The sequence below is a fragment of the Geotrypetes seraphini genome, chromosome 4 (genome assembly GCF_902459505.1).
Source record: "Geotrypetes seraphini chromosome 4, aGeoSer1.1, whole genome shotgun sequence".
Taxonomy (NCBI): Eukaryota; Metazoa; Chordata; class Amphibia; order Gymnophiona; family Dermophiidae; genus Geotrypetes; species Geotrypetes seraphini.
This window is the reverse complement of record NC_047087.1, coordinates 299,323,386-299,336,832: the sequence shown is the minus strand read 5'-3', so window position 1 is coordinate 299,336,832 and position 13,447 is coordinate 299,323,386. Positions and strand designations below refer to the sequence as shown.

The 13,447-nt window shown below is 45.5% G+C and overlaps 1 protein-coding gene across 1 annotated transcript in view; it reads right to left on the bottom strand.

Annotated features, from left to right (window-relative positions):
• Positions 1 to 13,447, bottom strand: part of SORCS3 (sortilin related VPS10 domain containing receptor 3) — a 1,299,528-nt gene that overhangs the window by 1,206,468 nt on the left and 79,613 nt on the right. The gene's annotated exons all lie outside the window — the stretch shown is intronic.

The window sequence follows — 13,447 nt, the reverse complement described above, 5'->3', positions numbered from 1 at the left end:
TCTTCCCTTGCGGTCTCCTACTGTGGAACCCTGGCACGCGAGTCTCGCAATTCCGCCGGTGAGGGGGCCGATGCGTTATCTTGGTGTTTATTTAAGTCCGGACCTCACACTTTTGTACCGTTCTAATGTGACTCGTCATCTGGAGGCGATTCGGCAATTGTGTGATAAATGGAGGGATCTTCCGTTGGGTGTATGGGGGCGGGTGGCCTTGACTAAGATGGTACTTCTCCCCAAGATTCTGTATCCATTGCAGGCTGTGCCCATTTGGGTTACGGATAAAGAGGTGCGTTTGTTTCGGTCGATTATCTCCACGTTCATCTGGCGGCATAAACGAGCCCGGATCAGTTATGCTACCCTAGCTTTGGATAAATATAGGGGTGGTTTGAATCTTCCCGATCTTCGGTATTATAATGTCGCAGCTTTGTTTCGCTTTATCCACGAAGGTTGGTCGGGCTGTTATAGATTCTCTTCAAGGGAATGGGTAGAGTCTTGGTGCGCCCCGCACTCCGTCTTGTCGCTCTTGCACGCTCCGTTGTCGGCTATACCGGGTGGGGGGGCTAAGTTTGCGTATCTTTTGCCCTTGCGGCGTGCATGGCGATGGTGGCGGAGGCGGCAGGGGAAATCTCCAGAGGCTTCTCTTTTGCTGCAGCTGTATGGCAATGTTGACTTTCCTCCGGGGGTGGGCCATGCTTGGTTTCGGCAATGGGAGCAGAGGGGGGGTAGAACTCTCCAGGATATCCTACAGGTGGGGGGGGGTCCTTTCCCGTCTTTTGCCCAGCTCCAGACTCAATGGCACCTCCCTCAGAATCATTTTTGGGCTTACCTCCAGGCCCGGCATTATTACTTGTCTTTAGGCCGGCGGTGGGGGGAGGCTTGGCTCTGTGGGCCCTTGGATGTTCAGTTTTTTCAGGTCTCTCCGGCCTCTAACAAGCTGGCTACTTGGTATCGGATTCTGAAGAATGCGTCGGCCCTGGACTCTGTTGATCGCTTGGCTTCCCGGTGGCAATCTGATCTTGGTACTCCTTTGGATCGTGGGACCTTCCTGGATCTCTTTGCCGCTGTGTATGCCTTGGGGGGGTCCACGGAGTTTAGGGAGATGCAGTTTAAAATCTTACACCGGGCGTATATTTCTCGAGCTCAGGGTGCTCGGATGGGGCTCTGGGAGGAGGCAGTCTGTATCAAATGCCATCGCTCTGTGGGCTCCCTTACTCACCAGTTCTTAGAGTGCCCTTCCACTGCTGTTTGGTTGCATGCTCTTCCCTTTTTGGAGAGTATTTTGCAACGAGCTGTGCCCTGGTCCTATGGCTTTTTGCTATTGGGGGATCAACGGGAATTGATTGAGGGGGGGCTTACATTCCCTCAGCGCAGGGTTCTTTACATGGCTGTCTTGGTGGTGAAAAAGCTCCTGTTACAGAACTGGGTGGGCGATTCTGTGGCCTCCTTCCCGCTCTGGCGGGCTCGGTTGGCTGAAGTGGGGCGTTATGAACTTCAGCGTGTTCCTCTGTCTGGGACCCTGACTCATCGTTGTTACCGAGATTTATGGCAGCGGGTGTTGAAGGGCTGTTCTAGCTTGGAGGCAGGGGATGTGCCCTCCTCCTCCCCTTGATTCTTGACTGCTTGACGTTTTGACTTCTTTCGTTCTCTCTTTCTTTTCCTTTTCCCCGCCCTTTTCTTGGGGGGGCTGCTGCTGGTGTTTTTGCTTTTGCCTTTCCTTTCTCCTTCTTTTCCCTTCTGTTTTTCGCTTTGTCCCCAGAGTAGCTGTATATGTGGTGGTGTGGGTGTGTGCGTGAGGGAGGGTGTCGACGGGCGGATGGTTGGCATGTGAGTGATGTGGCTGGTGAGATTTGTGGTGTGGGCTAGGAGATGGCAGGTGTGTGTTTGTTTGGGGAGGGGTATAACTTCAAAATGTCAATTGTGATGGGCATTCACCCATGGGGTTTTTGCATTATGTATTTCTCTTGTTGGCCATCTCTTTTATGCTGTTTCTGACTGTTGTCAATGGCTCTTATTGGCTGTTGTGCCCGTGGATGTTTGTTCCTTCGCAGTTGTTAATAAAGATATTGAAGAAAAAAAAAAAAAAAAAAAAGATAAAAATTATAAGTACACTACCCCCTCCCCATTCGCGGTTTCTGCACTCGCGATTTTTCTGGGGAGGGGGAAAATTTTAAAAACATATTTTTTACCTCCCTGCCGCCTTCCCGGCCTTACCTGGTGGTCTAGTGGGCTTTCGGGGCAGGAGCAATCTTCCTACGCTCCTGCCCCGTGCACATCGCCATGAGAAAATGGCTGTAGGGAGTTCCCGTCGTAGTCTCAAGAGACTACGGGAACTCCCAGCATCATTTCCTCATGGCGATCTGCACAGGGCAGGAGTGTAGGAAGATCGCTCCTGCCCCGAAAGCCCGCTAGACCACTAGGTAAGGCTGGGAAGGCGGCAGGGAGGTAGGGGTGGGTCAGAGCCAGATAATCGCAAATTTTCACCATTCGCGGTCCGGCTCTGCCCGTATCCCCCGCAAATAACGAGGGAGAACTGTAAGTAGGTTGCCAGTCTATTGAAAAATTGAGTTTTTATCTGTTTTCTAAAATCAAGATAAGAGGAAGCTTCTAATACAATTTTGGCAAGCCTGAAAAGAAAAGGTTCTGTTGAGGAACTTTTTGTAATGACAGGATTTTATTGAGAGCTATGCAAACAAGTGTCCTCTTCGAGAGCTCTTATTAATGTAACTCAGGGTAAAATGAGGGGTGAGATACATGAGCCTGGTAGCAGATACATGAGAACTTCAATAAGACTCTGGATTCCAATGGCAGCCAATGAAGCTTTTAATAGAATGGAGTAATATGCTCCCATTTTTTTAAACCAAAAATAAGAGGAACAGCCGTATTCTGAACTATAAACTTTTTGAGAATGTTCTTAAAAGCACCCAAATATATGATGTTACAGTAGTCCAGAACACTTAAAAGGGAAGATTGAGTTAACAAGCGAAAAGAGGCTAGGAATTATTACGAAAGGGAGGTGAATAAATTTAAGGATGTGTGGGGACCATTATTAAATTATTATAATGAATAATTTACACTTTTCCCAATTTTAATACACATGTGGATTTGGAGTGGGGGGGATTCTTGGTTTTCTACTAATAATATATATATATATATATATATATATATATATGAATGACATAAGATATTATTTTCATGTGGTATATTTTAGTTGTAAATGAATTAGGGAGGGGGGTGGGGGGTTAAATCTTCTTGTATGATATTGTAGATTTTCAAGTGATGTTGTACTATAATTGTTTGATATTTACTGTACACTAAAAGAAATAAAAAAAAAGAAAGGGAGGTGAATAGCATCAAGAACATTATACAGTCTCTCTATTGCTCTATGGTGTGACCTTGACTACTGCGTTCAATTCTGGCTTCCATATCTCAAAAAAGATGTGGAGGGGGGCATTTTCAATATGATATTTAAATTCAAATTGAGCTGTTTTGTGGGAAACGTCCAAAACTCTAGTAGCAAGCATGACCAGGAAAATGTCTGTTTGTTTCAAAAACGGTTATTTCCTAAGATGTGTTTATCTTCAGTGCATCTATCTTTATGAACCAGTTTCAGAAAGAAAAAAAAATTCTGAATGAAAACCAAACAAAAACCAACCATTGGGACGTAGGAGGGGCCAGCATTCTTAATATACCTGCCACACAGACATTCCAGCAAAGCAGTGGGGCATCCTAGAGGACACTGCAGAGGACTACACATAAAAGGTCCCAGGTAGAGAATGACAAAGGGACAAATTTTTCTCCATCCCCGCTGGAACTCATTTTCCTGTCCCTGCCCCATTCCTGCAAGCTCTGTGCTTATGTGCACAAGCCTCAAACACTTTAAAATCATAAATAGCAACATTCTAGAACTCAGATTGTGATGTCATAATGCCTCATTCCACCAATGCCTAATCTCCATCCTCATCTGCAGAAACCTCAAACACTTTAAAATCATAAGTAGCAACATTCTAGAGCTCAGATTGTGATGTCATAATGCCTCATTCCACCAATGCCTAAGCTCCGTCCTCATCTGCACAAGCCTCAAACACTTTAAAATCACAAATAGCAACATTCTAGAGCTCAGATTGTGATGTCATAATGCCTCATTCCACTCTGTCCTCATCTGCAGAAGCCTCAAACACTTTAGAATCATAAGTAGCAACATTCTAGAGCTCAGATTGTGATGTCATAATGCCTCATTCCACCAATGCCTAATCTCCGTCCTCATCTGCAGAAGCCTCATACACTTTAAAATCATAAGTAGCAACATTCTAGAGCTCAGATTGTGATGTCATAATGCCTCATTCCACCAATGCCTAAGCTCTGTCCTCATCTGCAGAAGCCTCAAACACTTTAGAATCATAAGTAGCAACATTCTAGAGCTCAGATTGTGATGTCATAATGCCTCATTCCACCAATGCCTAAGCTCCGTCCTCATCTGCACAAGCCTCAAACACTTTAAAATCACAAATAGCAACATTCTAGAGCTCAGATTGTGATGTCATAATGCCTCATTCCACTCTGTCCTCATCTGCAGAAGCCTCAAACACTTTAGAATCATAAGTAGCAACATTCTAGAGCTCAGATTGTGATGTCATAATGCCTCATTCCACCAATGCCTAATCTCCGTCCTCATCTGCACAAGCTTCACACACTTTAAAATCCTAAGTAGCAACATTCTAGAGCTCAGATTGTGATGTCATAATGCCTCATTCCACCAATGCCTAAGCTCCGTCCTCATCTGCACAAGCCTCAAATAATTTAAAATCATAAGTATTTGAGGCTTGTGCAGTAAAGGCAGAGCTTACAGGAATGGGGCAGGGACAGGAACATAAGTTCCTATGGTGACGGGGAAAATTTGTCCCCGTGTCATTCTTTAGTCCCAGGTACACATTTTACCTTAAGCCCTTTACATTGTATGATGAGCCCTCCAAAACTCACTCAAAAACTACTGTACCCAACTATTTAGCACCCAAAAGACCTTATGCTTGCAGGTGTCACTTATACGGCAGTAAAGTAGGTTTTGGAGGACTCACCCTTTCTACCACAAGTGTACTAGTTAGAGTGGGATATGGGCCTGGTTCCCCCATCTCTACAGCCCACTGCACAGAGCACTGGGTCACTCCAGAGACCTGCTTGCTGCTCTGATAGGACCGATCATAACATCTGAAGCTGTCATACAGGCTAGTATATACAGTTTCATTCACACCTTTGAGGGGTGGGAGGGAGTCACTGACCACTGGCTGAATAAGGAGGCCATGCCTTCATGCCTACTGTGATCATCTGATCAGTTTCGACACCTTTTTGGGACTTATTCATGATTGAAACAGGGCTAGACTCAAAGGGCCTGATTCCCGATTGCAGGACTGGAAGCCAATCAGGATGCACTTTAAAAAAAAGAAAAAAAAAGGTGTTTGAGGCAGGATCGATGCCTACATTGTAGGCCTCTGTAGTGCATCTACAGCAGGGGTGTCCAACCTTTTGGCTTCCCTGGGCCGCACTGGCCAAAAAAAAAATGTTTCTGAGGCCGCGCAAATACTGCAGCAAGACAGAGGAGGGAGCCGGCAAGACGGTAAACACCCAGGGGCAGCAGAGGAAAGCACTGCATCACCCTCGACCGGGGCCACACAAAATACTTCACGGGGCCGCATGCGGCCCGAGGGCCACAGGTTGGACACCTCTGATCTACAGAGATACGTATCCATGCTTAAGCATGCCCAAGGCAGGGTGTGAAGATAGGTTTGCTCAAAAGTGGCCTTGGCGGGCTTAAATGTTGGTGCGCGACTCCGTAGACGCAAGCAGACACCTTCAATCAGGGGTGTCAAAGTCCCTCCTCGAGGGCCACAATCCAGTCAGGTTTTCAGGATTTCCAATGAATATGCACGAGATCTATTAGCATACAATGAAAGCAGTGCATGCAAATAGATCTCATGCATATTCATTGGGGAAATCCTGGAAACCTGACTGGATTGCGGCCCTTAAGGAAGGACTTTGACACCCCTGCCTTAAATGCATTTAGGGTGTCTGTCCGGGAGTAGGGTTAGCAGATTTTACTTTAGTAAAATCCAGACCCGCCCCCAGGCAACCCAATTCTACTCATTCCCATCCCATTACACCCCAGCCCTGCCCCCGCTGCCTTCTTTCGTCGGGCAGGAGGGGATCCGCGCGTGAGCGGATACCCTCCTGCCCGACGCGATTTTGAAGAAGCTTTTCAAAATCCGGACAAAGTGCCGGGTTTTGAAAAGCCATCCGGACCTCCGGACATGTCCGGGTACATCCGGACGTCTGGTAACCCCATCCGGGAGTGTGGACACGATTCTGAATTGGATGCCGATGCATGATTGGCACGTGATCGGTGGCCGCTTCATAGGCAGCCGCCAATATCATCATCCTCTACAGAATCAGGCCCCAAATGTCCCCCGAAGTAATGGAGGGTTAAGTGACTTGCCCAAGATTAGGGTTACCAGATTTTCCCGAAGGAAAATCCAGACCCATGGACCAAGGCCCCAAGCCTACCCAGTTACGCCAGTAGCACGCCCCCTTCAGCCCCCTAGCTCCCCCTCCCCCAAATGGCATCCGCACATGGGCGGATATGACGCAATGACATCACATGCCCGCGCCCGTATGCGTGACATCACCGCACTGTATCCGCCCATGCGCGGATGCCCTTTCTCACCGTGATTTTGACGGGAAGCTTTTCAAAACCCGGACAAAGTGCCGGGTTTTTGAGAAGCCATCCGGACCCACGGACATGTCCTCGAAAAGGAGGACATGTCCGGGAAATCCCGACGTCTGGTAACCCTACCCACGTTAAAGGAGCAGCAGCGGGATTTGTGCAGAGCACTCTGAATGCCAAACCTAGTGGTTGAAGCACTAGATTGCAAACAAAACAAAACTGCAGATCTGTACAAGACGTAGGCAAAATTTATTGTGATAAAATAATTATATGCAAACCCTTTTACCAATCAAGGGACCCAACACGGTCAGGGGTCCATGGTAAAAAAGGAAAATAAAAAAAGTCACAAAAAATTGTGGAGTAGCAGCAAGGTATAAGCGACGTCGAGGTTCACTGACTGTAAAAAAGCCGTCTTTTTGCGATGGCTTTTTACAATCAGTGAACCTCGATGTCACTTATACCTTGCTGCTACTCCACAATTTTTTGTGACTTTTTTTGTTTTCCTTTTTTACCATGGACCCCTGACGAAGGTTTGTCCGAAACACGGACCGTGTCGGGTCCCTTGATTGGTAAAAGGGTTTGCATATAATTATTTTGTCACAATAAATTTTGCCTACGTCTTGTACAGATCTGCAGTTTTGTTTTGTTTGCTCTCGGTTGGTTTTTCACTGCAGTTTAGGTTGGGACCTCCCTTCTTTCCTTGTTTTGAAGCACTAGGTTACCACTTTACCTAATGTTTTTATTCTCGGTTTAAACTTCTGATTCTACAGCTTCTTAATTTTGACTCTTACCTAGATCACACTAGGACTGAGCTTCTGGGCGCCGCACATAGGAAGTGATGTCAGAGGGAGAGCCGACAGGGTCGCGAGGAGCACGTTGAAGTTCTTGCGGCTCGCGGTGGAGAACAACTAGAGGTGCGGGGGAAATGAAGGGGCGTGCGTGCGGCAGGGAGGATCAGGGGGTGGAGACAAGGGTGGGCGAGGGATGCCACCCCCCTGGTGCCTGTCACCCTCACTAAGCCACTGTTTCTATGTTAATTTTTTTTTTTTAATGGGCGCACGCTAATTCCAACATTAGCACTCAGCTAGATACTCAACAAATAGAAAAATACGGGCTTTGGTGTGCAGAAAGGAGCCGAGATAGGCCACGCTACGCCCATTTCCTACGGCAGGGATCTCCAGACGTGAATTACAAAGATTGCAAACCCTTCAGAGCACAGCAGCTTAGATCCTTTGTCATGCTAGATGTCAAGATCATGCGTGCCCATTGCTGCTTCGCCTGCGCTGGCTACCTCATAAAATGCAGGGATTATGGGCTCCTTTTGCTAAGGTGCGCTAGTGTTTTTAGTGCACGCACAAGATTAGCGTGTGCTAGCCGAAAAATTACCGCCTGCTTAAAAGGAGGCGGTAGCGGCTAGCGTGTGCGTCAATTTAGCGCACGCTATTCCGCGCGTTAAGGCCCTCACGCACCTTTGTAAAAGGAGCCCCTATGTTTACATTTATAAAAATCTTTTATATACCGCATATACAGCCCAAAAAAAGATCAACGCGGTTTACAATATATTTCAATCAAAACTATGAAAAGAACTCCATTTAAATAGAAAAAAAGAAGAGAAGAGAAAAGTAGCATTCAAGTTTCAAGTTTATTAGAAATTTGATGAATCGCTTATACGTGAAATACTAAGCGAATTACATTAAAATACAAATGAATGATAGGAGCAAATCGAAAAAGGGGTTAGACCTACAGACCAACAGACATAACTGGATGTGGAGGGAAGAGGGGATAAGGTTACAATATTAATAATTTTTTTTTTAAAAAAAGGAAAACAACAAAGGGAGACACATTAGGAAGGGTATCTCTTTTCTTTTTTTGATGAAGGGTCTACTGCACTGTGACAATTCCATTCAGAGGGTAAAAGCATCTTTAAAAAGGAAAGTTTTTAGATTAGTTTTGAAACGGCTAATATCATATTATACATATACATACTATATAATACATATTATATAACAATCTAAATTAATTAATTAATAAAATGAAAAATATAAGAATATATAAATGCAGATTGAAGTTCCGAATTCGCAACCCTTCAGATCAAAAAGGCCAGTTGAAAAAAAAATGTGCCTTTAAATGTCTTTCAAAATACTGGTTCTTGCACACAGAACCCTATATGCCGACACCCCAATTTATCTATCCTCTCTCACTATCTCTTTGCATCTTGACCCATTTTCTTCATTCTATAAATGATTTTAGGTCCCTGGCCCCTCTAAGTCCAGCTGGAAATCAACAAGGCATAGCGCTTTTGTTTGACTCTAGTCTTTTGGAATACCTGGGGTTGCCAGATTTTACATTCGTAAAATCTGGAACCCCCCTTAGGCCCACCCATCCCTGCCCCATTATGCCTCAGTCCTGCCCCTAATCCCGCCCTAGCCCCGCCCCTGCTGCTTGCTCTGGTTGGGGTGATAGTGTCCGAAGATCTAAAGGCGAAAAAACAGTGTGACAAGGCAGTGGCTGCTGCCAGAAGGATTCTGGGCTGTATAAAGAGAGGCGTAGTCAGTAGAAGGAAGAAGGTGTTGATGCCCCTGTACAGGTCGTTGGTGAGGCCCCACTTGGAGTATTGTGTTCAGTTTTGGAGACCGTATCTGGCGAAAGACGTAAGAAGACTTGAGGCGGTCCAGAGGAGGGCGACGAAAATGATAGGAGGCTTGCGCCAGAAGACGTATGAGGAGAGACTGGAAGCCCTGAATATGTATACCCTAGAGGAAAGGAGAGACAGGGGAGATATGATTCAGACGTTCAAATACTTAAAGGGTATTAACGTAGAACAAAATCTTTTCCAGAGAAATGAAAATGGTAAAACCAGAGGACATAATTTGAGGTTGAGGGGTGGTAGATTCAGGGGCAATGTTAGGAAATTCTACTTTACGGAGAGGGTGGTGGATGCCTGGAATGTGCTCCCGAGAGAGGTGGTGGAGAGTAAAACTGTGACTGAGTTCAAAGAAGCGTGGGATGAACACAGAAGATTTAGAATCAGAAAATAATATTAAAGATTGAACTAGGCCAGTTACTGGGCAGACTTGTACGGTCTGTGTCTGTGCATGGCCGTTTGGAGGAGGATGGGCAGGGGAGGACTTCAATGGCTGGGAGGGTGTAGATGGGCTGGAGTAAGTCTTAACAGAGATTTTGGCAGTTGGAACCCAAGCACAGTACAGGGTAAAGCTTTGGATTCTCGCCCAGAAATAGCTAAGGAGAAAAAATTAAAAAATTGAAATTGAATCAGGTTGGGCAGACTGGATGGACCATTCGGGTCTTTATCTGCCGTCATCTACTATGTTACTATGTTAGTAGGGCATCCACGCATGCTTGACACAGTTTCGGGGGAAGCTTTTGAAAACCCGGACAAAGTGCTGGGTTTTGAAAAGCCGCCCGGACATGGCTGGGGAAATCCAGACATCTAGTAACCCTAGGACTACCTTACCTCTACCTTGACCGGCAGAATAGTCCTATGTGCGATTCAGAGCTGTTCTAAAAAATGCACTTCTTTCAGACTGCTCTTGAAACTTTAGTTTTTTTTCTCTTTTAAAATTATTCTTTCTGGCTGGTTCTGGCGTGCTAGGCGACATATGGGCCTGTGGGAGTATATTCTTTCCTGTCGATACTATAGAGTTCTTTTTTTTTTCTCTTAAATTATTTTATGTGTTATAAACTGCTTTGGCACGCTCCCCATATAAGACGGTATGCTAAGACTAAATAAACAGCAAAAAGGGCCCCATATTTTGTAAAGCCCTTTGACCTGCACGCCAGCAAAGGTGGTTGTCAACTTTTAATACACCAATCTAAACTATGCTAAATAAAAAATGCTGGGTTGCAATATGAAATGTAAAGACTCTGCACCAAATTAAAATGGAAATGCATTCTAATAAGAACCATGTCCTGAACTGATATTTTAAACATCTTGCAGAGTTATTTTGGGGGAAAAAGATCTGTTGCTTTCCAGATATTAGCAGGAAGACTCGGGAGCGTCGTAGTCGCTTCTTGGGGCTCCTTTTACTAAGCTGCGTTAGGGCTTTAACGCGCGGAATAGCGCACGCTACATTGCCGTGCGTGCTCAACCTTAACGTCAGCGCTGAGCTGCCGTTAGTTCTAGCCGCGTAGCACGCGGTAATTTCCTGGATATAAAAGGATTCGACAAAATAGAGCAAGAAACACCGTTATTCACGTTGTCAAACGTGACTCGGACAAGAGGTCATGGACTGAAATTGAGGGGCAACAGGCCCAGGACAAATGTCAGGAAGTTCTGTTTCGCACAGCGAGTGGTGGACGCTTGGAATGCGCTCCCGGAGGAGGTTGTGACGGAGACCACCATTCTGGGATTCAAGGGCAAGTTGGATGCACACCTTCTTGCGAATCACATTGAGGGATACGGGTAAAACAGAGTCTTCATCAGGGAGCACCTAGCTTAGCCTCCGCGTGTGCGGGTTGCCGGACTAGATGGACCTAAGATCTGATTCGGTGAAGGAATTTCTCATGTTATGTTCTTATGTAAGGCAGACGGGACGGAGTCTGGAGATGGCCGTAGAGGAGAAGGGTATGGATAAGAGCGACTTATCTGCTGAGAGGAGTGCCCAGGGGGGGGGGAGTGTGGAAACAGATGAGAGAAGCAAGATACTGAGTAGAAAATACACATATGGGTTAGTAAAAGGAGTTTGAACTGTGCCCAATAATTTAGGGCTCCTTTTACGAAGCTGTGTTAGCGTTTTTTAGCGCGTGCTAAATCCACGCTACGTGGCCAGAACTAACGCCAGTTCAATGCTGGTGTTAAGGTCTAGCGGGCGCTATTCCGTGCATTAAAGCCCAAACGCGGCTTAGTAAAAGGAGCCCTTAGAATCTGTACCTGGAAGATTAATGAGTGCTGCCTTTTGAGATTTTGATTTTATTTTATTTTTTTTTTTTTTTTCAGAGTCGCTGCAAACAAAATTAAGCAATGTGACAACTGAGGTCTTTTGTGACCTGGAGTGGGTTGGACATTATATTTACTGTCCAAACATTTACCCCCCTGCTCCTGATGCTCTGAACTCTATGGCCCTCTTTTACTAAGGTGCGCTAACCATGTGCGAAACGCTAACGCGTGCACGTTAGTCTATGGACGCATTATCGTTTAACGCGCGCTAATCGGTTAGCGCACCTTAGTAAAAGAGAGGGCACGAGTGTCGGGAGCAGCGCTGAGCATTCAGCGTGCCGGCCTCGCTAAAACAACGCTATTGCGGTTTTGTAAAAGGAGGGGGTTAGATACTAGATGAGCCAAGAACATAAGAATATAAGAATTGCCGCTGCTGGGTCAGACCAGTGGGCCATCGTGCCCAGCAGTCCGCTCACGCGGCGGCCCTCTGGTCAAAGACCAGCGCCCTAACTGAGACTAGCCCTACCTGCGTACGTTCCGGTTCAGCAGGAACTCGTCTAACTTTGTCTTGAATCCCTGGAGGGTGTTTTCCCCTATGACAGACTCCGGAAGAGCATTCCAGATTTCTACCACTCTCTGGGTGAAGAAGAACTTCCTTACGTTTGTACGGAATCTATCCCCTTTCAACTTTAGAGAGTGCCCTCTCGTTCTCCCTACCTTGGAGCCAACTGTGGATTTTACTAGACGTTCAACTGAAGATCTTAGAGAACCTAATGACTTGGTAGGGGTTACCTGCAGTTGAGAAACATTTATCAGTTTCAGAACAGAAAAAGAAATTATGCTTACCACACAAAACTTCTGACGTCTCCTTCCTCTCCATTCCCCATCTCACTTTCCTATTATGAATTGTAGTTCCTTCTTTTACCGACTCTTATTACCCTTTTCAACCCGTTATATTTCTCTCATAACTATTATAATTATTATTTTGAGTGTAACCCGCCCAGAAGCCCTGCAATGGGCAGTATATCACAAATAAACTTGGAACTTCAGAGCGATACAAACCCCCTCTTCTACGAAACCGCGCTAGCAGTTTCTAGCACGGGGAGCCGCGCTGAACGGCCCGCGCGGCTCCCGACGCTCATAGGAACTCAATGAGCGTCAGGAGCAGCACGGGCCATTCGGCGCGGCTCTCTGCACTAAAAACTGCTACCACGGTTTCGTAGAAGAGGGGGAACATGGTGGAACATTCTTCCTTAGATTTCCCTGTAAAATGTTTTGTTAAATTTCATGATGTTCAATATATTCTTTAATCCCAAACAATGATCAGCTTTTCTAGATTTATAAGTTTTCAATTCAAATTGGTGCGTCTTCTTAGCATTTGGAGCACTATGATAGGAGTTAGGTTGATAGATTATCATGCATGGTGTTCTTTATCTAGTTTTTCTTTTGGAAGAGTTGATTCTCTTCTACAATTTTCTGTTGATTTGCCTTCTAGATACCTGTAGATTTAGTCTCTCCTAAACTGTAGACAAAGTTTGTTAAATGTTTTGAAATAATTTCGATTTCCTAGTTTATCATCTTTGCTGTAATCAAAAATTTGCTTGTAAATATGTTGAATAATCCTAATTTTTTAAAATAAAGTTTACATAGAAACATAAACATGATGGCAGATAAAGGCCAAATGGCCCATCCGCAGTAACCATCCTCGCTCTAAGAGATCTCACGTGCCTATCCCCAGGCTTTCTTGAATTCAGACACAGTCTCTGTCTCCACCACCTCTTCCGGGAGATTGTTCCACGCATTTACCACCCTTTCTGTAAAAAAGTATTTCCTCAACCTAT